The 26,127-nt window shown below is 38.2% G+C and overlaps 1 protein-coding gene across 3 annotated transcripts in view; it reads right to left on the bottom strand.

Annotated features, from left to right (window-relative positions):
• Nucleotides 1-26,127, bottom strand: part of PTPRE (protein tyrosine phosphatase receptor type E) — a 139,556-nt gene that overhangs the window by 73,645 nt on the left and 39,784 nt on the right. For all 3 annotated transcript variants that reach the window (XM_070752476.1, XM_070752475.1, XM_070752478.1), the window contains exon 2: nt 17,225-17,247. The gene's annotated coding sequence lies outside the window, so the exon portion shown is untranslated. The remainder of the gene's footprint in view (nt 1-17,224; nt 17,248-26,127) is intronic.

Consider the following 26,127-nt stretch of genomic DNA (forward strand, 5'->3'; position numbering starts at 1 on the left):
AATTCCCAGAATTCTCCAGCCAGCTATACTATATTGTCTGGAGAATTCTGGGAGTTGAAGTCCACAAGTCTTAAAGTTTCCAAGGTTGAGGATTCCTGATCAAGGGGCTGGAGCAACTTTTCTATAAGGAAAAATTGCAACATTTAGGGCTTTTTAATCTAGAAAAGAGGAAAATGAGGGGACATTGTTAATATGTATAAAAGTATACATGGTGGTGGGTGAGTGGACAAAGAAAAGCTATCCCAAAATACTAAAACCAGAGGTCACCAAATGAAATTGAATCTTTGAAGTATTAGGAGAGATAAAATTATTTTTCCCCCAAAACCAATTCTAGGTTTAGAGTTTGCTACATCAGATGTGATATTTTTCTAGTGTGACTGGCTTAAAAAAAGAAATTGACCAATTCATGTAAATCATAGGGGAAAATGAGTATTCGCCTAAATGGCAGACTGACTGTTTCTGAAGGCCATCTGCTGGAAGACTAACAGGCTTCCTTGGGCCATTGTGAGAACAAACTGCTGGACTAGATGGGTGAGGAGCCCAATCAGTGTGATACTGCTTATTGTCTTTTCACACTTTTAAAATATAAATATCCAAGCCATGGAAGTGGGGGGGGGGGATGTTATTTTTAACTGAATCTTTGCTTGCATTGTGATCAAGGAAATGACAAAAGGAAAAGGAAGGGAACAGAATGGCAAAAATAGGGAAAATACTTAAAAGAGTCATTTTAATGAATTATTCCTCAGATTTATATTTTACATCTATTTTACTAGGATAATTCAGTGCACATGCCATTATACAAGATAAAATGTTAATAGTAATATTATATACAGTATATGTAAATGAAGAGGCAACATCCATTGCAATCTCTGGAATGTTTAAAATTTATTTAAAACTACTAAAATTACTTAGCTTCTGAGGTGGTGCTTTTGGCTTTGTGCTAAGGTGAACAAAGCACAAAGCCAAAAGCACCAGCCTGAAGATGACGAGTGAGACCTCGTCGAAACATCGCCAGGAATCTCTGAAACTTACATGGGAAGAAACCCGAATATGCCAAGACCTTCATAATTCATAGCACTATGAACATTTTCACCTGTATAATGGCATATGCTCTGGATTACCCTAGTAAAACAAAAGTACAATTTAAATCTGAGGAATAATATACAGTGATACCTCATCTTACAAACGCCTCGTCATACAAACTTTTCGAGATACAAACCTGGGGTTTAAGATTTTTTTGCCTCTTCTTACAAACTATTTTCACCTTCCAAACCCACTGCCACCGCTGGGATGCCCCACCTCCGGACTTCCGTTGCCAGCGGAGCACCCGTTTTTGTGCTGCTGTGATTTCCCTGAAGGTCCCCTCCATGGGAAACCCCACCTCCAGACTTCTGTGTTTTTGTGATGCTGCAGGGGAATCCCAGCAGGGGAATCCCAGCAGCGCAAAAACAGGCGCTTCGCTGGCAACGGAAGTCCGGAGATGGGGTTTCCCAACAAGGGGAGCCTCAGCGAAATCACAGCATCGCAAAAACACAGAGGTCCAGAGGTGGGGTTTCCCATGGAAGGGAGCCTCAGGGGAATCCCAGCAGTGCAAAAACGGGCGCTTCGGCTGGCAAAAGGGGTGAATTTTGGGCTTGCACGCATTAATTGCTTTTCCATTGATTCCTATGGGAAACATTGTTTCGTCGTACAAACTTTTCACCTTAAGAACCTTGTCCCGGAACCAATTAAGTTTGTAAGACAAGGTATCACTGTATATGGAATGAAGGAGTAAGTAAAGGATTGTTGATCTATAATAAGAAATTTTAATTTGAAAAGATTACAGTATATAGTAGGTCTTTTGCAATACATGGGTAAAATGCTAAGGTACTTCTAGAACAGTAATGATAAACCTATGGCACAGGTGCCACAGGTGGCATGAGAAGCCATATCTTCTGGTATGCGAACCGTTGTCTTAGCTTCGCTCCAACGTGCCGGACAGCTGGTTTTTGACCCACATAGAGGCTCTGGGAAGGCTCTTTTTTCACCCAAGGAAAAAATGGTTTGCCATCACTGTTTTAGAATATAACTCATAAAATGGAACATACAAAAAACATAATTGTTGAAAAATATCCATTTTACACATGGCTTTATCTATGCTGACAAAGCAAGACAGCCAGAATGTTTAAAATGAGGTCATATATTTCATCTGAGAATGTTGTAAATTATCTTAGTGTTTTAATATGAAACAATTTTGGAAAACCTCCATTAAAAGAAAATAAAGTGGAGCAGGGAATCCAAGAAGGAAGGAGGGAAGAACGGAGAGAGGAGGGAATGGAATGGAAATGTGTGTTAAGCTGATCCATAATAGGCCATAAACATACTTTCTTTCATTAAGGGTTATCTTCATAATTATTCTAACAATACATCATGAAAATTATCTATACCATGTATCAAAACTTTATTCACTTAATTTAAGAAACAAGTTCCTAAATATATTGATGCCTTGGGATCACTTGACACTGAAAAATATCACTTGATTAAACACCTACATGCAGACATGTGTGCTCTATAGATGAAAATTTATAAAAGGATGATGAATTAAGCAATAGCTGTGGCTACTGGATATTTCTGGAGTGGGTTTTATGACCAGGAAATACTGGGTTTATCAAAAATACAGGTGGAGGATGAATCTGCAGTTGGAGACCCAGCAGAAGCCACCAGGATCCAAAGGAGAGACTAAACTGCTAAGAGGACTGACTGATGGGGAAGGTTGCAGCTTTAGAAAAGCAGTCATTTTGGAAATCACTGATGATATCTAGACATAGGTGTTGGAATCAAAGAGGCCTAGAAAATACTTATTATTCTTCTACCACCTATTTCTCCCTAATACAGAAGTGAAAGAAGTTGTGTGAGCCAAGGAAGGATGGAATGAAACAGATAAAACATACTTTAAAAAGCTCCACTTGGAATGGTCTATCTATTATGAAATTGTATACAGTGGTACCTCTAGTTACGAACTTAATTCGTTCCGTGACCAGGTTCTTAAGTAGAAAAGTTTTTAAGAGGAAGCAATTTTTCCTATAGGAATCAATGTAAAATCAAATAATGCGTGCAATTGGGGAAACCACAGGGAGGATGGCAGCCCTGTTTCCTCCCAGGAGATTCCTAGAGAGGCCCCACAGAGGCTTCTCCTTGCCTTTTCCTATTACAGTTTTGGAGGCTCGGGTTTGTAAGTGGAAAATGGTTCTTGAGAAATCTTGAACACCCGGTTCTTATCTAGAAAAATTTGTAAGTAGAGGTGTTTGTAGGTAGAGGTACCACTGTATATGTAGTTAGCCACTTTATCTGTTGGAAATATACACATATAGTACAACCACACAAAAACTATAATTGAGAGATGAGAAGTGTGTGTTTGGAAAGTATCTTCCCGGAACAGCATGGATTAAAATGGGCCCGCCAACAGGAAAATGAACGTAGCAAAAAAGCCCCAAATGATAAGGAACTCAAGACTCCAAGAGCTCCAATCCAGAAAGGCAACATGCTATAAACTGGGAAAGGCAAACATCTTAGATGTCTTTAAACATGAAGAAATTACAAAAAAATCAAATGAGGGAGTTTAAACAGAACACTATTCGGGGACAATAAGAACTCAACTCTAGTAGTGAAAAAGAAACTGAGGTGCTTTGTCTGGTATTGTGCTTAATTACATAGAGAAGGCAGAGTTCTCACCAAACAATTCTGCAATTTTTAGACTATTTAGACATTGTTTTCCATATACATAACTCATATGTGTAACAGGGAAAAGGTTGTACTGAATAGAATTTAGTTCTGAAAGAATTCAGGGGTCCTTTTGTTTCCTGATTTTTAAAAAAGCAAATAAACAGATTTTTGCATGAGCAACTTTTAATTAATTTTAGAAAAATGACATGAGCTTCTTTCTGGGAACCTAATTTTATAAGATAACTAATTATAGAGATATTTCAGCCTCATTGTTGATTGATTTTTAAATTGACATAATTCAAGTAACTAAATTGCAATGATTATTTCCCGTGAGAGGCAGTAAATCCTTCAAGGGCTTATCCTGGCTAAACAAATTCACCTTATACAAAAAGGCAATAACATTTACACCATGTTCCAAATGAAGAATATAAGTGACAAAAGTAAATAAATAAATAAAGTAATACTGCATGCTATTTTCTCACTGGAAGACTAGAACATAATTGAATAATAAAATAAGTCTAAGTTCTCTACAAATTCTTTCTTTACTATATTTTTCTGAAAATACTGGCATTAAATGAAGTTAACTGATCTACTATTCCTACTATACTGAAGGAGGAGCACTTTGGTAGAGGGAAGAAAATAACAGCTCGCAGACAATGAGCAAAACAATGTTAAGGAACTAGCAATCTGGCTTGGACAAAATGGAATGGCCTTTATTTTAATGGCAACAAATGAGTAATATGAAGAGCAGAAAGGACATATGTTGAAGGCAGAAAGACCCTACAGGTGGTAAGTTGGACAAGGTAAGTGACTTGAGACGAGTAAAGGTAAGAGATTTGAGACAAGTAAAATTATGAGTGAATTTACAATTTATTATTCTCCTGCAGTCTTGATCAAGAGCACTGGAGGGAACCTAAATCAAATCTTTCTCTTCCAATCAAGACCATAGAGCTGTGATGGTGAGTCTATGGCACATGTGCTGGAAGTGTCATGCAGAGCCATCTCTCCAGGCATGCCAGCTGTGGCCCATTGCTCTTCCAGGTTCCAGCCAGCTGGTTTTTGCCTGTGTGGGAGCACTGGAAACAGGAAATGCAGCTCCCTGTCGCACATGCACATGCTAAGAAGATGAGCTTATGCTTTCTGGAATGTACATGCACATCAGCCAACTGGTCTTCATGCGTGCATGCACATCAGAAGACCAGGTAACCCATGCATGCATATGTGCTGGGGAATTGTTCTTCCAATTTCTGGCGCTACCGCACAGCCTGCTGGGAAGCTGCTCTTCTGGTTTCTGGAACTCCTCCCTGCTCGCCCATGCACGTTTTGGCACTCAGTGCCAAAAAGGTTCATTAACCTTGCCATAGAGCAAATGAGTCTTATTATCATTTCCCACCTTAGTATACAAATTTTATCTATTAATGTAATTTCCTCGCTTTAACACAACAAATGCAATTCCCTCCTATTCTTTTCAATAATAATTCCCTCCTGTTTTTTTCAATAATGCTCCATGGTATTATTATACTATTGGATACTATGGGATCCATGCTATTATTATACTATTGCAAAATAAAGTAGCATTTTGTGACACATATAGACACTATCCAAGGTCTGCAGACTTATCTATCATTCATAGACTAAAAATATTATTAGCACTTTAGTTCCCATGTGAACTCCCAATATATTCCTAAAACCAGCTGAGAAAACAGAATAACTAGCAGTTTTCCGAGGAAAGAGGATTCATCATAAATAGAATGGATTCATCACGTAAAAAAAAAATAGCTGAGCTTGCACTGAACAGAAGCTGTGAACAAAATGGAGATATATATTATCATCTTCAACTACTAAATACAGAGAAGGGGTAGCTGAGGCTGTATAATGTACTAATTAATCTACAAACTTCGTAAATACACTAAAAGTAAAACATTGACTTTTAAATAATAATAGCTCAACAAGTGCACAGTACACATTATGAAAGTAGATCTCACCCCAGGAAGTACCATCAAGTTCTATAAATAGGACTCCTAGGAACACCTAGGAAGACCTAGGTTATGTACAGTACACTTCCTGATGCCTAAACTATCACACTCCCAACATACATAAAACATCTTTAATCTGTTAAATCTAGCAATGCAGATACTGTAATAATAATATCATTATTAAAACTATAAATGTTACAAAGTTAGTATTGGTACTAAAATACTAAAAAAACCACACAATAAAATTTGCATTACAGTATCCTAATGGCAAAAGAAATGTATTCATAATATTTAGCACTGATCATAGCCAAAAGCTTTTGTTTAATCAAGCACATATTCAAGTCTTTCAGCTGTACTCTCTATAGTTGCTATCAACCAGAACTTTTGAAAGAGAATTAAAATTCCCATTACTTACTATTTCTATTTAAATAAAATATTATTATATAAATAAAGAAAACTGCTGCCTAAAATGAAATTGTAATTGTCACTGAGTTGAGAAACCACATTGTAGAAACACTGAATTACAGATAAACATGTTCTAAAAAAATTAAATATGTTTTAGAAACATAGAAACATAGAAGTCTGACGGCAGAAAAAGACCCCATGGTCCATCTAGTCTGCCCTTATACTATTTTCTGTATTTTATCTTAGGATGGATATATGTTTATCCCAGGCATGTTTAAATTCAGTTACTGTGGATTTATCTACCACGTCTGCTGGAAGTTTGTTCCAAGGATCTACTACTCTTTCAGTAAAATAATATTTTCTCATGTTGCTTTTGATCTTTCCCCCAACTAACCTCAGATTGTGTCCCCTTGTTCTTGTGTTCACTTTCCTATTAAAAACACTTCCCTCCTGGACCTTATTTAACCCTTTAATATATTTAAATGTTTCGATCATGTCCCCCCTTTTCCTTCTGTCCTCCAGACTATACAGATTGAGTTAATTAAGTCTTTCCTGATACGTTTTATACTTAAGACATTTTTAGTTCTTGCATTATATTGAGAAGTCCTTGGAATTCTCAGAATTTTAATAGCAGTTGAATTTCTAGAAATTGCAGTAGTACTAAGACAATTAGGAGTTGAGGAAGACTAGTTCAAACATTTCTGGGACTATTTGGCTTTTGATACAATCCTACAATGTATGTAACTATGTATGCATTACATTTGTTTGCCACTTATCTCCCATACTCTGAGCAGCTTGCAATACTAAAAGCAATAATACCATTAAAAATAAATATTTTTAATAACAATAAAAATACAAATTATAATGGTATTATAATGAAAAGATGGACGTGCAGAGGATGTGCAGAGGGGAGAAGGTCTTTTGGCCCACCAACCACCTTCAGGATGATATTCTCCCATTGGGGCCCCTAGCCAGCTGGCAGAGCCAAATCTTTAAGCTCTTTAACAGAGCATTAACAGCTAAACAGCCAAGATGTTTGGCAGGAGAGGTCATTCAATACAAAGAGAACAGCTAATTCCTGCATATATATCATGTGAGAAATATGACCATCTGAATTCTGAACATATTGAAATCTCTTGCCTTGAATCTAAAGACACTTTGTTCCCTCCAAAATCAGCTAACCATTGTCCTCCACATCACAAAGTAGGATTTAACTATGCAGCTACTAATTCTATGCATTGTCTAGGGGGGGAAAATCTCAACTCTCTCCAATCATCTGGAAACTAGTAGTTACAATTATTCTTTCTACTACACATACTAGATGAGTTAAACTGAATCCAGAATTTGCATATGTTTATTTGCTTATTTGTTTACTTCTCCATTATATTCCACAGGAGGTTGTTTGATTAAAAAAAATTCCATGCCTGATTCATGGAAATAATTCTTTAAGTCTTTAGTATTGAATGAGGGACAGATTTAACTTCTGTGAAAAATTGCAGGCCAATTTCTCTTCTTTGTAGTGATTATAAATTGTATAAATCACAATTTTAGGTGAGTTTTAGGTAAGTTTTACAGAACAAAACCATGAATGTGGTTTTCTACTGAGAAAAAAAATGAAAGGATTATATGAGAGTAATATTGGACATAAATGAACACTTATAACAACACAGTGTGACACAGCTTTATTAATTTTTTGGGATACAGAGAAAACCTTTGACATTTTGAACAGGGAGTTTATGTTTAAAGTAATTAAAAAGATGGATTTTGAACTCTGTTTTTTTTTTTACAGATATTGAAGTCCAATTACACACTCCAGAAGGTTCGTATCACGGGGAATGGAGATTTGACAAAACCATGTGAAATTCAGAAAGGAAGAAGACAGGGGTGTCCTTTATAAATAATCTTGGTATTAGAATTTCTAAAAGGGATGTTAGACAGGATAAAAAGTAAAAGGATTACAAATCAAAGCATAGATTTCATGCTTTTGTCAATGACTTGGCTTTGATTTTTCAAGATCCACTGAAAAATATTGAACAGGTTACAAGGATAATAATAATAATAATAATTTATTAGATTTGTATGCCACCCCTCTCTGAAGACTTGGAGCGGCTCACAACAAGGATGTTTAAAACATCTGGAGAAATGGTGGTTTTGAAATGAATAAACAAAAGATGACAATACTGACAAAAAATATGTTTGAAGATGATCAGATAAAAGAAAATTACATAGATAGGTACCAGTTTTAAATGAAAAACTTGAGTTACATAGCTAAACCTGAATAAAGGTTCCAAATAGCAATATTAATCTAATTGCACTCACTTTGAACAAGGGTGGTCTAACTCTTTAGTCCTCAACCCCTTCAGAAAGTTTGATTGTTCATCAACACCAAAGATTTATTATATAAAAATAATTTAATATGATTTTAACAGTGCAAATAATATCAACAACAATGGATAGTTTCACTGACCCTGGTTCTCTTTGGAGAACTCTAGTTTATACCAAGATACAAGTCAGCAAAGAAAATCTTTAAAGTAGGCTATATGAAGACATCTTGTTTGCCCTTATCATAAATGAGGAGAATTTAGGCTCAATTTTAGGTCATAAAATGGCAATTAGATTATATGTACAGTGTTCCCTCGATTTCCGTGGGGGATGCGTTCCGAGACTGCCCGCGAAAGTCAAATTTCCGCGAAGTAGAGAGTAAATATACTATTTTTGGCTATGAACAGTATCCCAAGCCTTCCCTTAACACTTTAAACCCCTAAATTACAATTTCCCATTCCCTTAGCAACCATTTAAATTATTACTCACCATGTTTATTTATTAAAGTTTATTAAAAAAAATATTTATTAAAGGCAGATGAAAGTTTGGCCATGACATATGACGTCATCGGGCGGGAAAAACCATGGTATAGGGGAAAAACCTGCGATGTATTTTTTTAATTAATATTTTTGAAAAACCGTGGTATAGACATTTCGCGAAGTTCGAACCCGTGAAAATCGAGGGAACACTGTATCAGATTTTGCAACAAACCCAAGAATAACTTCCTACTCTGCAGCCCTTTTAGCCATGCTTAGGAATCTGCTTAGGGCAGAAGCTTACAGATGTAAGTTTATTTGTGTTTTACTGCAGACAAAAAGAAGCCATAGCTATGCAAATGAAACTACATTCTTTGGTATAGATATGTTTCTTTTGCAGGGTTTAAATTCTCCTGCTCTGTGAGTTAAAGCAAATTTGATTTTTCCTCTCAATCCTGTAACTGGAAAAACCTGCTCAATGTTTATAAAATATTTCTGACTGACTAGCTTCATTTTTTAATGGGGAACAAATACAACATTTTGATTATTATTATTTTACTGAAAGCATAGTAGATGCTTGGAACCTGCTTCCAGCAGACATGGTTGGTAAATCCACAGCAATTGAATTTAAACATGCCTGGGATAAACATATATCTATCCTAAGATAAAATACAGGAAATAGTATAGGAAATAGTATAAAATAGTATATGCCCCCCCTTCTGACCATTAATGTTATGTGTGGGTATGATTGAGTAAATTGACTGTTTTTTTAAATTAATGGGGTTTTAGCTATATTTTTAAGTATTAGATTTGTATACTTATTGTTTACATTGTATGTTGTGAGCCGCCCCGGGTCCCCGGAGAGGGGCGGCATACAAGTCTAAATAATGATGATGATAATAATAATAATAATAATAATAATAATAATAATAATAATAATAATGGCAGATTAGATGGACCATGAGGTCTTTTTCTGCCATCAATCTTCTATGTTTCTATGTTTCTATTAATGTGTAGACTTCAGTATAATCTTGCAAATGATTCTGTGAAGTGCAGTTAAAGGATAAAAACTCTCTGAGCCTTAAAATGAAAAATGTTAAGATGTTGATGAAAAGCTCAATCTTGCAGTCCTAACTAGTTTTAAATTGTTCTGGGAAAGACAAGAATGTCTAAGATAAACCGGAGTATAAAACACACATAGCTTTTAAAGCCAGTAAGAGCTGGGAACTTTGTTAGCACCTGGTTATGGCTGGAAAGAAACATGGGCCACTTGATTGTCCAAGTCTACATTAAACATTTCTTTCCCAGCTCAGATCAGTCCATAGAATAATGGATACTAGGAAAATTAGGTGAACTTTATAGTTTCCCTTGTTCAAAATGTATTAATGTTCCTAATTCTTACAGCACCTATTAGGTAAAGGTATCTATCTACATGTGCTAATAATCTGTTTAGCACCTTTGAATTTTCACCAAACATAACATCAGGTACACTATACTGTATTTGAATGAGAGCCAATATTCACGAATAGATATTAAATAACAAACTGTGTGCTAAAACACAGTTTACCATAGGTAGTACCTATCTATTGACTTTTGAATTTTTAGTCAGATTTAAGGAACCGTACATTACACAGGATACCCTATTCCTTAACATATTAAAAACTTCACATTTTCAAAACTATAACCATGTCTCAAACTATTTTCAATCTGAGATTGCAACCTAAGAAAAACTCATTTATGCATTTATGAAAGAACTACATCTAACTTTAATACTCCTTATGCTACAGGCATACATAAAAACAATAAAATGAACAATTATATCATATACCGCAGTAAAAGAACAGGCATAAACCTTGAAATATTAAGCATGAGTTAATATATAAATATGCAGAATAATCTATTAAATTATTTGATACTTGGATACTTTCCTCATGTTCTGTTAACTTTAAAATAATAAACTATTACATACTATTTTATCATATAAAATTAAATCAAACTGCTATATTTACCCCCTTTTCATTAATGAAAATTGTAATGAATAACAGCCTGAAGTCCATTTTGCTTCTAAACTGGAACTCCGTATCAGCAAATTGTTTTTCAGGAAATTCTGACCCATTTGCAATAGAGTTCTATTTAAAAGGCAGGGTAGTGGTTTACCCGCCTCCTTTTTTTTCATCCTTTCCCACCCAATTCTGTTTCTTATAAATGGAAATCTTGATTTCTGTACCCTGTAATAGCTGCTTTGTCGTGTGATAAACAGTCAAACAGCTCAGGACAGTCATAGGAAAGGGCTGGGGTTTTTTTAGTATAAAATATTTCCTCATCTTACAGGAATAGGAAGCCTCATTCTCATCAGTGATTTAAAAATTACTAGCTTTGCAACTCATAGTCTCTTCCATGCAGCTGCAGATTCTATGCAATTCTTATTCTTAAAAAAGAAGTATTGAGAAATGTCTTGAGTCAAGTAATGCAGGAGAGAGTAGCACTCTAGAAATACAATATACTACAGTATTTTGAATCTATAACGACAAAAATTCAGTTCAAACACGGCTAACAGCTTTGCAACAGCCTCAGTTCTCTGAATGGAATAGATCAGTGATGGCAAACCTCTGGCACAGGTGCCACAGGTGGCAGGTGGAGCCATATCTGCTGGCCTGCAAGCTGTTGCCCTAGCTCAGCTCCAATGTGCATATGTGTGCCAGCCAGCTGATTTTTGGCTCACACAGATGTACTTGGAGGGTGTTTTTGGCTTCCAGAGTGGGGAAGGGCGTTTTTACCCTCTCCCAGCTCCAGAGAAGTATTTGGGGGCTGGGGAGGGTGAAACACAAACATACAGGACCCACCAGAAATTGGAAAACAGGCTGTTGGAAAACCATAACAAAGCAGAAATAGAGGGCTAAGAGAAGGAAATTGGAACTTCGGACTAAAACATGAAATACTATAAAAGAGAGAAAGCCTGCATAGAGATCTTAAAAGACAATATTTGGACTGTAAGGAGAGTCAGCCAGATGCAAGTTCTGAGCAAAGATAGTTAAAAATCAGAACTTGGGAAGATTGGACTTATTTGACAAAAGGGTAATTGATGGACTTAAACAGAATGAAAGGGAACTAAATGAAAACACTCGAAGAAGAAATCCAAGGAAATTGTATATAAGCAATATAAAGGAATGGATGTAGATATATTAACTATTCCAATTACATCTTAGTTATAAGATATTAAGATTATTTTAAACTACTAAAATTATTAAGGTTTCTTAGTCCTCTACTAACATCATCAGAGTATTAAAATCCTCATTGAAGATATAGTTGATCTTATATAATGCTTCTCAATTTGCTCATGGGAATATATATATATTCCCTTCTGTATATATTTCAAAATTGTTTTCCTTTTTCTTTTGTTCATATATGTAAACTATATATATAAAACTATATTATCATACTGTTCATCTGATTCACATTATCAGTGGTGGCAAACATTTTTGGTTCACTTGCCAAAAGTGTGTCTGTGTGTGTGTGTGTGCGTGTGTGCTATCATGTATGCATGTGCCCACACGCCTTCCCCCCCCCACCTGCGCATACACAAAGGCCTTTCTGAAGCCTGGTAGGTGAAAAGAATGTCCAAACAGGCAAACCGGAAGTTCAGGAAAATGCACTTCCAGTTTGCTATTGTGCTATTTTTTGTCCTCCGGAGGGTTCAGGGAAGCTTCCTGAAGCTCCAGAGCACAAAAAACTGCACAATGGGCAAACCTTCAGAAAGGGCACTGAGTGCTGATTAGAAAAAAATTATGTTGATTATAGCTGAAAGAACTTTTAAAAAATGAAATAAAATTATACATACAGACCAAAATGGATTTTTAACAATGCGGAAATCAGAACCAATACAAGATCAATATGAATACTATGAAGTGCATCCAGAAAGACAGGCTGCACTAGTCTTTCTGCATGCACAAAAGGCATTCAACAATATAAATTGGCAATATATGATAGATTAATTAAGCAGATGAAAATCAGTGACAAATTTGTACAAATGGTAAAAACAATATACACTTCTCAGAAAGCCAGGGTAATTATAAATGGGGAAGCAACCAAATCATTCCAAATATTTAAAGGTATCAGACAAGGATATCCACTGTCACCTCTGCTCTTACCAATATACAAAATTGTTAAACCAAACAAAAATTGAACTAGAAAAATGGGGAAATTTACACTTAGCATTATTAGGACAGATTTTGGCAATTAAGATGAGCATACTGCCAAAATTCCTATTTCTTTTTCAATTTTCAATTTTCATAGAAATGAAATTCTTCACAAATTTGAATAAAATTGTCTCTAAATTTATATGGCAAGGCAAAAGCCAAGAATTAAATTAACTAACCTTCAGTACAACAAGAGCAGAGGTGACTTTAGATTACCTGATTGAAAGTTATATTATAAAGCAGCCTCTTTGACCTGAATAAGAGATTGGATAAATTTAAGAAATAAACATATACCACAATTGGAAGGTCATGATTTAGAGAAAGGATGGCATGCAATATTGGAAATTTCAACTAACACCTAATCAGATATTCCCTATTAAATACATGGCAATAAATTAAAAGAAAACACTATTAAAAGATTCCTAATTGGCTCTCAAGCATGGAAGCCCTAATATACCAAATACAATAGATATGACCAAAACAGTAAAAAAAAAATTAGACTCTGGGAAAACTAAGGAGCAGTGAAGAATTGGCAAAACAAGGTATAAAAATTGGTGGCCCTATTTGTAAATACAATCAAGATATAAAAAGGAAGGAGCAGTGAAGAATTGGCAAAACAAGGTATAAAAATTGGTGGCCCTATTTGTAAATACAATCAAGATATAAAAAGGATGTAGAAGGAATTGGCATTGACAGGGAAACCCAACAATTAGACAAACTACGGAGGGAAAAGTTATATCCAAAATATATAACTACTTGCTAGAATTTGATAGACATGAAGACATAGTAAAAGGGTCAATGTTTGCATGGGCAAACATCAGCCATAATATACACCTGGCGAACTGAGAGCAAATTTGGACTAGGAATATTAAATTAACAAAACCAACAGCATACAAAGAAAATAATTATAAAATGTTCTACTGGTGGCACTTGGCCCCAACAAGATTGGCAAAAATACAGTGATCCCCCGCTTGTTGCGAGGGTTCCGTTCCAGGACCCCCCGCAACGAGCGGGTTTTCGCGAAGTAGCGCTGCGGAAGTAAAAACACCATCTGCGCATGTGCAGATGGTGTTTTTACTCCCGCAGCGCTAGCGAGGAGCCGAAGATTGGGGGTGGCGCGGCTGTTTTAAAACGTCGCCGCCGGCATGGGGGGCTTCCTAGCAGCCCCCCAAACCCGGGTTGGGGGTCCAGGGGGTGCTGGCAAGCCCCCCATGCCGGCGGCGACGTTTTAAAACAGCCACGCCGCCCCCAATCTTCGGCTCCTCGCTAGCGGGCAGGCAGGCGGCGGACAAGCCGTTCGCTGGCGCTCGCTCTCGCTGCTTTCGAGCTGAGTCCTGAAGCGAATTCGCTTCAGGACTCAGATCGAAAGCGGCGAGAGACAGCGCCAGCGAACGGCTTGTCCGCGCTCGCTCTCGCCGCTTTCGAGCTGAGTCCTGAAGCGAATTCGCTTCAGGACTCAGCTGGAAAGCGGCGAGAATGAACTGCGTGGGCAGGCGAAGGGCGGGCGGCAGCGAGGAGTTTGCGTGGGTGGTGGGGAAACTCCTTGCTGATGCCCGCTGCTCGCCCTCCCGCCAGCAAGAGGGGGAAGACCCAGGGAAGCCGCCCAGCAGCTGATCTGCCGGGTGCCATCTACGCATGCGTGCCCATAGAAAAAAAGGGCACGCATGCGCAGATGGTGTTTTGACTTCCGGGTTGAAAAATCGCAAATTACCCTGTTCGCAATGGTCGGGGACGCAATAACCGGGGAATCACTGTATACCCAAATTCTAATCTGGCCTGTTGGAAATGTAAAAGAGAGCAAGGCACCTTCTTTCATATGTGGTGAATGTGTCCCAAAGCTAAATGGCATTAGAGGGAAATACACAACAGCAACAACAATAGAGTATACACCCAAACTCTTTTTATTAGGAATTATTAGGAAACAATACTCTAAAAACATCAAATATCTAACATTACACTTTGGGACAGCAGCAAGGATTATATATGTATAACGATGGAAAGACCTTCAGACACCTCTGGAGAAGGAAATTATTAAAAAATATGACTGTGCTGAGATGGATAGACTAACGATGGAGTTAAATAGACAAAAGGACACTGAATATTATAATATATGGATTAAATGGTATGAATGAATAAAGAAAAGAAAGACAACAAGACAATGTAGGATGGGAACATAAGAATTGACAATAAGGAAAAGCAATGTACAATGTATAAACTATATAAGTATTAATATTAATGTTTATATAAGGATGTGGATCTGTTTAGAAATATTAAGATGTGGAAAATATAAAAATCAATTTTAAAACGTTCTGGGAAATCCTATGATAGAGTCAGAATGAGTGTTCTCAACCTATCTACTAAAGGAAATTCTGAGTTGCAAAAAAGAAAAACAAAAACAAAATACAATTATCAAACATATCACAAAACAAAAAAATGTGAAGCCCCAATAAATCTCACCACACTATTGGCAGAGTTTCATATTTCTTCAATTACACAATGCCATTTTATCATACTGCTACATAGAAGGTTCACTTCTATAATTTTAATAAGAACTACAGAAGTGGACCTTCTGTGTAGCAGTATGATAAAATCATGTGACAAAATAACTATCAGTCAATTGCAAATGGCAACTTTACTAGGAGCAGCTTATATTCTGTGACAATACCTTTAACACTAACATCTGTCTATCCCAAGTCCTTGTGAAGGGTTCAATATATGGATAAAATGCCAAATCCAGTCTAAATATTTGTTTGACTTGTTTAACTAGCCATAATATTAATGAAGCTGTTCCACCAATACCTTGTTTCCAGGTTAGGATGGTGGTGGTGGTAGTCTTAATTGCTTTCCTAAAGATCAGTAGAGTAGGGGTCATATATAATTCCAAAAGAAGAATGAAGAGCCTTCAGGGCCTTTTGAAATACATAAAGCAACCACAGAAGAGCATGCTATACCTCATAGTTAGGCAAGTATTCCCACTGTGCCAGATCTATTGGGTTAGAAAGAAGCCATTGGAATTACTAGTCCCATAAGCAATTTAGCCTTACAAGAAGGACTTTAAAGGTGATAATCAGCTCCTTGAATTGCACTCAAAATCCCACTGAGTGCAATATGATGTATGTTTTTCAAGGAAAGATCATGTAGAGCCTGTTGCAATAGTCCAGTTGGGAAGTGACTAAGGCATGAGTGAGCACAAACAGTACGTCCTGATCTAGGAAAGAGTGCTACTGGTTGCCAAAATGTATTTGTGCAAAGGCTTTCATGACCATGTCTATCGTTTGCTCATGAAACAGGAGCCTTGAGTCCAGAAGTGACACACTAATTCTGACTGGGGTGGATGGATTGCTGGAGTCTAGTCATAATCAATCACTAGACCCCAGCAAATCACTGGATAGTCTCTAAAATCCATAACAAAAGTTTGAACAAAAGCTGATTCTTCCCCAAAAAACTTCACAGACTTCAGGCACTATGAAAGTGCATCCAAAGTATTACTTGGACAATCTGGAAATAAGTATCACAGAAGAGGGTGGATCTGCCTCACCCTTAGGGGTAAGATGGTCCAAAAGGGCCGCCATGATGTTAGATAAGGTTCTCTTCTTGGGTCCTCTCAGACTTGGACTGAGAGGACCCAAGAAGAGAACCTTCTCTAACATCATGATTGCCCTTTGGACCATCTTACCCCTAAGAGTGAGGCAGATCCATCTTCTTCTGTCCCAGATTGTCCAAATAATATTTTGGATGCACTTTCATAGTTCCAGGCATTGCGAAGGGACATCCACAACATCCCTTATTTTCTTCAGGATGGAGATATACACCTGGACATCACCAACATAGTTATCTGTGGCATATTATATCAGCTGAGATATATAACACTTTTATTGTTCAGTATATCCTGTTGCATGCTTGGGGGTGTATATGTGTGTTTATCCTCAGAATTTACATCTCAACAAAACTCTGTACTTCAGAATCTAGATTAATGAATACTATCTCCACATGTGCTGATCTACAAAATTTAAATATAGTCAAACTGCAGTATATAAATATAGCTCCAAGCTGTTAACTTTATATAGCAATATGAGATTATCTTTAAAAACACAAAACACATTTGAAAGTACAGGTGATTAATTTGTAATTATAACAATGTACTCACCAAATGGAAGACAATGCTATAGGCTGCAAAAAGAGAAAGAGAATAGTTTAAAATGTTATTGCTTTCTCCAATTTAAAATACAAAATTGTTTTAAACTCATTATGCATACCATTAATTATACATGCAAGTGTTTATCTTCAAGTTAATTAGAAGAAACAGTTAATATGCTTTTTATTTGTTCAACCCAGAGAGAAATAAGAACACCTCACCATGAAATTTGAAACAGTTAAAGGTACTAATTAACAAAGACATATATATTTGGCTGAATGAACAGCAACATAAATTGACAAAAGCGTTGTTCAGGTATTGGTGATCACATGATGAAAATAGGAAATTGAGATTACATATATCAGCCCCTTTCCTAATCTCACAAAATTGCAGACCACTGGGGCTGAACTTAAAATGGTAAATGTGTTTTGTTTACTAATAGATAAACCCAGAAGTTCTCAGTTCAGCTACACTGTTTTGTGTTTCAGTTGAAACACATTTTGGTGGGCAATCTTACAGAACAAATAGGGCAAGACTGGTGCACTCAGATTATTTACCAGCATTTTTAACCTCCTCTTGGCTACCACAACATCTCACATTCATATCAAGCATGGCATAGGGATGGTCAGATGAACATATGAAGATTGGGTTAGGTACATCGCAGTGGTGGGTTGTAAATGTTTTTACCCCCGGTTCGCATGCAATGCTTCTACACATGTGCAGTAGCATCCCAGGCAGGTGTGCGGAGCGTCTGAGGTGAGTGGGCGGAGCGTCCTGCTACCAGTGCTATTGGTTCTAAGAACCGGTCTGAACTGGTGTGGAGGATGTTCATACACAGACACCAGCAAACAGTCTGATAAAGATGGGCTTCTTATCAAAAATAAGATACAGATAGAAACGCTCTCTGCCACCTACAAGAAAGTAGCTATTAGTCTAATACAGTGTTTCCCAACCTTTTTTGAGCCGCGGCACATTATTCATATTTTCAAAATCCTGGGGAACACTGAACGGGGGGTGGGGGGGTGGCTAAAGAAATGTTTTGACAAAAAAAAATCTTCCTCCATTTCGCTCTATTTCTCCCTCACTCTTTCTCTCTCTTCCTTCCTTCCCTTCTTTCTCTCTCTCCATCCCTCTTTCTTTCTTCCTCTCTTTTTTGCTCTCTTTCTCTCTCCCTCCTTCCCTCCCTATATGTCTTTCTCTCTCCCTTGCTCTCTCTGCCTCTCTTGCTATCTCTCTTTCATTCTCTCTCTCTCTTTCTTTCTTTCTCTCTTTCTCTCTCTCTCTGTCTCTCTTTCTCTGTCTCTTTCTCTCTCTCTTGCTAGCTCTCTTTCTCTCTCTTTCTCTTTCTCTGTCTCTCTCTCTCTGCCTCTCTTGCTATGTCTCTCTTGCTCTGTCTCTCTTTCTCTCTCTTCCTTTCTTCTCTGCGGAGGCCGGCGAAGGTTTTTCTTATTTTAAATGTTCCGGGTGGCAGGGGGATGCGGAGCCCGCACGCACACACCCCCGACATTCCAAATTCTGCCTCAGCTGTGAGAAGAACGTCTGCCCCGCCTGTCCTGCAGCCCTTTCGCTGACAGCCTGGGACAAAAGCGCTCCGTGAAGGGACTGCAAGAGGGGCCGGGTGGGCATTAGCAGCCGGATGAGGAGGACGAGAAGCCGCTGCAGCCACCCCCAATCCCCCCCCTTCCCTGGGTGCCTTCCAAAGGCCCCTGGAAAAAGGCAGGAGGTAGCAACAAGGCGCGAGGACAAGCAGGCAGCTTGGTGGAGGGGAAGCGCTGAGGGGCTCTCCTCCTTCCCCACCCCCGCGCTTCTCTCCCGCCCTGGCTTTTGCTTTGCCCGCAGATTTCCCCACAGTTCAAAAGGAGGCAAGAGGTGGCCTGGATGAAATTGCGGGGAAATCATGGGGCGAAGCGAAAGCCAGGGCGGGAGAGAAGCGTGGGGGTGGGGAAGGAGGAGAGCCCCTCAGCGCTTCCCCTCCGCCAAGCTGCCTGCTTGTCCTCGCGCCTCGTTGCTACCTCATGCTGCTCCCACCATGGCTGCACGCGGTTCCGGTGCCCCTGGCTGAAGGTCGTCCTGTGGCTGGTCTTGGGCTTTATGGTGGCTTCCTGGTTCCCTCTCCTCCCTCTGCCTGTGTCTACCGCCAGCGCCTCATTCCTCGGAGCTGCCGCTTCGTTCCAGGCAGCCCAGCCACGCTGCCGTAGAAAGTGCAGAGGTTATTGCCGCCACCTCTGCCTCCACTCAGGGAGCCACCGTGGTTGAGCTGAGGGAGAGGAAAAGGCGCGGTGACCACGGTGGCTCCCTGAGTGGAGGCAGAAGCGGTGTCAATAACCTCTGTGCTTTCTACGGCAGCGTGGCTGAGCTGGACGGAAGGAAGCGGCAGCTCCCACTCGAGGAACCCACGGCAACGGGCGACGGCTTGGTGGGAGGCGACGGCGGGAGACACAGGCGGTGGGAGGAGAGGGAACCAGGAAGCGACTGTGAAGCCCAAGACCATCCACAGGACGACACTCAGGCAGGGGCGCCAGCAGCGCCCCGCCCAGCTTGAGCTTCTCGCAGCACACCTGGCCATGTCTCGCGGCACACTACTGTGCCGCGGCACACCGGTTGGGAAACGCTGGTCTAATAGATGGTAGATGCATAGAAAAATGATTGGAATGGATTTCACTATAAATGGGCCAGTGGTTGTTGGATTTTTTTTTCTAATGATTTCATTAGGGTTTGTTTGGTTTTTTTACAATAAATCTGCTTGATAGAGTTTTTGTGCATGGCCATGGAAGTCATCTGCTGCAATCTGTTGCTTACCCAAGCAAGACAAGTCTGACTTCTAATGAAACACACAACAAACCTAGGCAAAGACCCATTTATCCTACCTGAATCCAAAGGATACCACACCTAATTGAATACACTAAGAAATACTTGCAATTTTATACTTCTCAAAATAAGAGCTTTATGATAGGGCAGTGATGGCGAACCTTTTTTCCCATGGGTGCCAAAAGTGCGTGTACATGGGCTATTGCGTATGCGCGAGTGCCCACACCCATGATATAATGCCTGGGGAATATTCCATTTTCACATACTTTGCTATCAATTTACCAATAAATAACCTCCATGAGACAAAATGATTGACTATACAGATGTTATATTTACAACAAGTTTATAGTATACAGTATAACCTAATTCAGGGTTATAACCTAATTCAGGGTTCTGTTTTTTATGTTTTAGGAATGTTTGTATGCTTCTCCAAAATGCAGCCTTCAGGATTTTTGTTCGTTTATTTTTCATGGACATAATATTCTAGATTTTTATCTACCTATGCTAGTGGAAAAAATGTTAAAACACTTTTTGACAGAAGCATTTCTATGCACATCATTTTCCTTCGTATATTTAGATCTGGTTTTGTGTGAGAAAGACTAGCAAAGAAAAAAAATATTTTAATCTAATGTAATCTCTAATTACATTATCCTTCCTTCCTTCCCTTATAACTCCAACAAAATCTTCACAAAACCCACAAGTTTTTAAAATTATCTAATCTTCCTATTTCCTCTTTCTAGAGAAAACAGGCCAAGACGTTAAGTCACCACAGTCTGTGGAACTAGGATGATACGAATCCAAACACTAATATAATATGTAGCAATATATCTACTTTATTATGAATGTTACAGAATATATCTATTTTGGACCTCTTTGGCACACCTGATTCAGTAACTTCAGCTGCATTTGTAGCATACCAAAAGACACAGAACTAAAGCTCATTTAGCAATCATTCCATATTATAAAGTTTAACAAGATGAAAATAACTGGTGAATTGAATGAAATTGATTAGCTCTTCCCTTCCTATAACACAGCTGCCCTCATTACCTATAGTATTCTCTGAAGTCTCAACAGGCTTTCATCCCTTTGCTAAACCTCTGAGTGACTAACCTTCAATTTGAGAGAGGCAAATATCCCATATATACAATTATGAAGGCAATTTCTGCTGGCCCAAATCATTTAGGTACACAACTGTGTAATTACAATTGATTGTTATGCAATATATAAAGAGCATTTCTATAAAAATATTGCTTAATATCTCAAGTTAAAATAAAATACAATAGCCATTTTCAATTCCATTATTATTTCTACTAATATTTTAAGTTTGGTTTTTCTCTCTCTCAAGTAATAGCTGAAGAGCTGAAACACTTCACAAAAGTATAAAAACATTTCATCATGTTTTACATCTTTATTCAGTATTTCAAGTCAAACAGAGAACAAGCAGCCTTATCTTTTTTTCAGATACCTGGACAATTCATATACCTGGACAATTAGCATAGCCCCCTCCCCAAGGCTCTTCTCTTCTCTATATACCAGTGATGGCGAACCTATGGCATGGGTGCCACAGATGGCATGCGGAGCCATATCTGCTGGCACGCGAGCCATTGCCATAGCTCAACTCCAACGTGAATGTGATTTTTGACTCACACAGAGGCTCTAGGAGAGCATTTCTGAGGTATGGGGGTGGATATTTTTACCCTCTCCTGGCTCCACATAGAACAGGCCTCACCATAGTTGACCAAAGAAATACAGTGCCCATGCTTAGCATCCTATCCAGAGGTTGGCTTCGGGAAATAAATGTATGAGCATTGCTGCAGTGGTTGAAGGGGTGGGGTGTCAGCCTGTCAGTGCTCAGACCATACACTGCATGCTACATCAAATTGGTCTACAGGGCTGTCATCCCAGAAGTAAGCCTCTTCTAAAGACAATGCACAAGAAAGCCCATAAATGGTTTGCTTCAGACAAGCAGAGTAAGGACATGTATTTCTGGAATCATATCCTGTGGTTTGATGAGGCCAAGATAAATGTATTTGGTTCAGATGGTCAAGCATATGTGGCAGCAACCAGGTGAAGAGTACAAAGACAAGTATGTCTTGCCTACAATCCAGCATGGTGGTGGGAATGACATGGTCTGGGGCTGCATGAGTGCTGATGGAAATGGGGAACTACAGTTCATTGAGGGGATGTCTTTGGGGTTTTAATTTATCTTTTTCATGTCAAGAATATAAAACATACAAGTTTATTATGCAACACTGAAGCAGCCACCGGTTAGGTCCCACAGAGTTGGCCTTCTCCAGGTCCCATCAACTAGACAATGTCATTTGGCGGGGCCTAGGGAAAGAGCCTTTTCTGTGGGGGACCTGACCCTCTGGAATCAGCTCCCCCAGAGATCCACACTGCCCCCCCTCCTTGCCGTCTGCAAGAGTCTCAAGACTCATGCTGCCAGGCTTGGGGCCATTAGACCCTAGCCCCCTGGTCGAACGAATGCAATGTTTGCTGTGTGAATAGCAATGACTGATTTTAATACTAAGGGTTTTTTAGATTAACTGTTTTAAATTAATTGGATTATGATATTGCATTGCTTTTTCATATGTTGTAAGCCGTCCCGAGTCTTCGCCTCGGTGAGGGGCAGCATATAAATCCAATTAAATAAATAGATAAATAAGTACATTTACAGAAAGATTTTTGTTAATATTCTCTTGGAATAACATAGTACAAATTATGTTCTGCTATATCACATTACAGTATTTGATTTATATAAATTGATATTTAAAATTAAATTTTGCATTTACAAGATATTTTTTCTATCAAAAATAAGCTGAACTGTTTAATACATTATCTTGAAGAATTACATATTCTATACAACGTTCCATATCTTTTCTTCCCTGTGTCCCTTTCTCAAATATACACATACTGTACAGAGGTCAGAAAGAAAGAAAGGAAGTAATTACTAAACTTCCTGATTCCAAGCAGATGTTTCCTGGAACAGTAACATGCACTGAGTCATGATGACAGATAGTGTAGCTATAGGTAAGATATTTAACCTGGTAAAATGTAGTTACAGTGATCTATGAATACAGTGTTCCCTAGATCTTATATAAACACTTGAATTTCAGTCCACTGCAAATAAATTCTGAAATTTCATAATTATACTTAGAGCCAGCTATTTACAAATAAGACCAATCCCCTTTATCCTTCTAATCTTTAAGTGGGACAACCTCAATCATTCCCTCATTTAAAAAAAAAAATCCCTCAAGCATCCTCATTCTTTACAGAGTCCAAAGTACTTGCAGGCATCGAAGTCTGACCTCATTCAATAGCTTGGGCTCGTGAGGTTACTGCAAATAGAACTCTTGAAGGAAATGTGGCATGTATGTGACATTGGTTGCCTCCTACTAGCAGTGAACCCTTGAATAACCTTTTAAGGAATAAAATAATCCAATCTGACACATTTTTGTTTTTGCTCAGCATTTTTCCTGTATGTTTGCAAGGTCCTCTTGTTTTTGCTCTATACCCACCCAGATCTACATATAGCAAAGCAATCAGAATACGATGCAGTGAGTTTTGTTGCAAAACCTGGTAATCAGCATGATGAAGAGGAAATGACTGACCCATAGTCACTCAGCTTGCTTTGTGAGAAGACTACAATTTGGTTCTTCTCATTCTCCCCACAGCACTCTATCCACTATAGATTATACCATGCTGGCTCTCCTGATTAGGGTTACAGAAGTCTGGAAAAAGGGGAACATATTTCCCCATGTAGTAACGATAGCCTTAAAATCAAGTATTATCTGACTTTTTGAGTATCTATAAGCTTCTTGACCAGGTTTTTCTTCTGGTGCTTTGCATTCGCCTAATAAATTCTAAGTGCAAGTTAACAAGCTCAGCTATGAACATAATTAGTTAATTAGTACCCTCCCATAACTTAGCTCTGCATAAAAATGACAAGACCTCAATCAGTTATATATTTAAGACTTTCGCCTCTTAACCACCTCAAGAACTACTAAAAAACACCCCAGTCTTTCTTATGCTGGAAAAAAATAATTTTATCTAAATGTGGATTTAAGTACATGGGGGAACAATTTTTCATTAAAATTTTTGTTGAGGGTGCCAAGTCCTCTCTCCCCTCTTCTTCAATTATCCATGTCCTCCTTTGCATTTTCAGATAATTGGCAACACTATTCCCGGCTTTCCTGAGTTAAAACTTTAAAATCTCTTCCACTTTAAATTCTTCCCCTCCCCCTCCAATATAATAGTATGGCTTTGCTGCCTAAATCTCAAAGGAATTATTTCAGGATCAGGAAGGAACAGTGGAAAACTGTATTTCTAGAGTTTCTGAACACAGCCAGCAAGAGGTCATAAGATTGTGCTTATAACTACCAGAAACAGACAAAAAAACAGCTATCACCTTAGCCGTGTTTATTATTAGTTTCTAGCCTAATCCAGTGTACTGATGGCAGTAGTGAATATATAAATCACTTCTGACTGACATTACAGGATGTCAGCCCTGAAAACTGATTCCATATTCTTGTAACATTAATTATAATAATTATACTAAATTTATAATTTTAGTAGTTTTTATTATTTTAATTTGTGTAATTTTAATCTGCTAATGCTTTTATCACTTTTATTTGTTTTATAACTTGTCAGCTTCCCAGAGTTGCCTTGGGAGGGAGAAAGATGGGTGTACTGTATTGAAATTTAATAAATAATAAATATATAATTATAATTATACTCATATATATATATAATTTTTATTCACTAGCTTGTTCAGGTAAAGATTCATAGAAAACATAGGGCTATATTTTTCTAAAATTGCTGAGAAAACAGTAATGGCTGCTGCCCCCAGCAGTGGGGGTAGTAAATTTATGCACTATTTATTGAATACTTAATAGTTTTTTTATTGTCCTTCCTTCTCTAGTACCTTAGTATGACCCTTAATTACTTTTAAAACAAGAAATAATTAAATAGTATGTTTTACCCATAAATGCTTTAATCATTTTAATCATTATCTAAAAACTGAACTTTTATAGCAGTTAAAGAAAATTGAGCTTCTTGCCTAATCTGTTATCATATTGAGCCTTGTGGGTTCAGTACAAAACCTTAAAATGTTATTGTGCTCCTTGTTGTGAGTGTTCCCTGTCAGCCTCAGGAAGTGTCAGATTCAGAGGAGGATAAATAGATAGAAGCTGTAATGTACCCTGATTAAAGAGAATTGAGAGATAGCAGTGGAGATGAGAGTGGACCTGAGAATCAGTTAGATGTTAGCATGGGAAACAGTTGTTTTCAGAGAACGGGTGGGGTCGATGACAGTTCATGGTTGGACGCAAGATTTAGGAGATTAGAGAAAAGACAGGGGGAGACAATGGGGAAAAAGTTTTGAGTCTGCTAATTTAGAATGTGCAAATCAACTGAGACGTAACATCCTGAATATGCCAGAAGAGAAGGATGCTTTCCTGCAAACTGCATATTGAAAATCGACGTCTGTCATTGTTCCCGAGAAGTAAGCTTTTGATATTTCATGATAAAACTGTGTGAAATTAGCTTTAACATGACCCAGAGATAAGGAGAAACCAGCAGGCTTCCATCTGCTTATTGGAGAAAATTTATAGCATTGTAAAACCCAGCCTGTGAGATTGGAATGTGCTTAGCATAACGTATTGTAATCTTGACAATTTCACAGTGTGGAAAAGAAATTAAAGACCTCTTATTTCGAAAATCCAAGCCTTGAAAAGAGTGGGGGTTTTGAAGCAGCTTAGCTTGACCAGAACACTCCTCAACAAATAATGCTGTCTATCATTTGTCCTTTTTGTGGCTATTCAAATAATGTAACTTAATCAACTGAAAAAGAGTCCAAGCACCTATTTGAAAACTTATTTTGGTTGGTAAGCCACTCCCACCCAGTCACATGATCTTTAAGCTACCCGTCACATGGTTGTCAAGCCACTCCCACCTGATCACATGATTGGCAAGCCACTCCTATCTGGTCACATGACCATCAAGCCACACCCACACAATAAGCCATACCCTCAGTGTGGTAGTAAAAATGTTTGCAGTCCTTCACTGCGACAAGAATAAAGCTATAGAAGATATATCCATTGTGTTAC

This window comes from Erythrolamprus reginae, chromosome 5, assembly GCF_031021105.1.
Source record: "Erythrolamprus reginae isolate rEryReg1 chromosome 5, rEryReg1.hap1, whole genome shotgun sequence".
NCBI lineage: Eukaryota > Metazoa > Chordata > Lepidosauria > Squamata > Dipsadidae > Erythrolamprus > Erythrolamprus reginae.